Source organism: Hipposideros armiger, unplaced genomic scaffold, assembly GCF_001890085.2.
Source record: "Hipposideros armiger isolate ML-2016 unplaced genomic scaffold, ASM189008v1 scaffold_14, whole genome shotgun sequence".
Classification (NCBI taxonomy): domain Eukaryota; kingdom Metazoa; phylum Chordata; class Mammalia; order Chiroptera; family Hipposideridae; genus Hipposideros; species Hipposideros armiger.
Window position 1 is genome coordinate 3,138,701 of NW_017731364.1, and position 408 is coordinate 3,139,108.

Below are 408 nucleotides of genomic sequence, written 5' to 3' on the forward strand. Positions count from 1 at the left end.
AACAAAACGACAGCAACTTGTCTGTTCCCCTTCCCCCAATTCCCCAGCACTGTTCCCATCCCCCCAATTCCCCAATAAAAATCTTTTTAAAAAAATTAAAAAAGAAGTAAGGGAACTATATGGCCATGTTTGCATAATAGGCCTTAGCTGATTTGCTCACTCAAATGCATGTTAGGAGGAAACTAGGAGAAAGAGGGAACTGGCTGGGCCTGATCCATCTAGAAATGATACAGGAAGTACAAGACAAGAGCATATAGGGTCATACCCTTTAGTAAATACAGTCTGTATTAATTACCTGGTGCTGTGTAACAAATCACCCCAAAACTTAGTGACTGACAACAATAATCATTAATTATCACTTGCAGTTTTTGTGGGTCAGAAATTCAGACAGGGCATAGCAAGTATGGC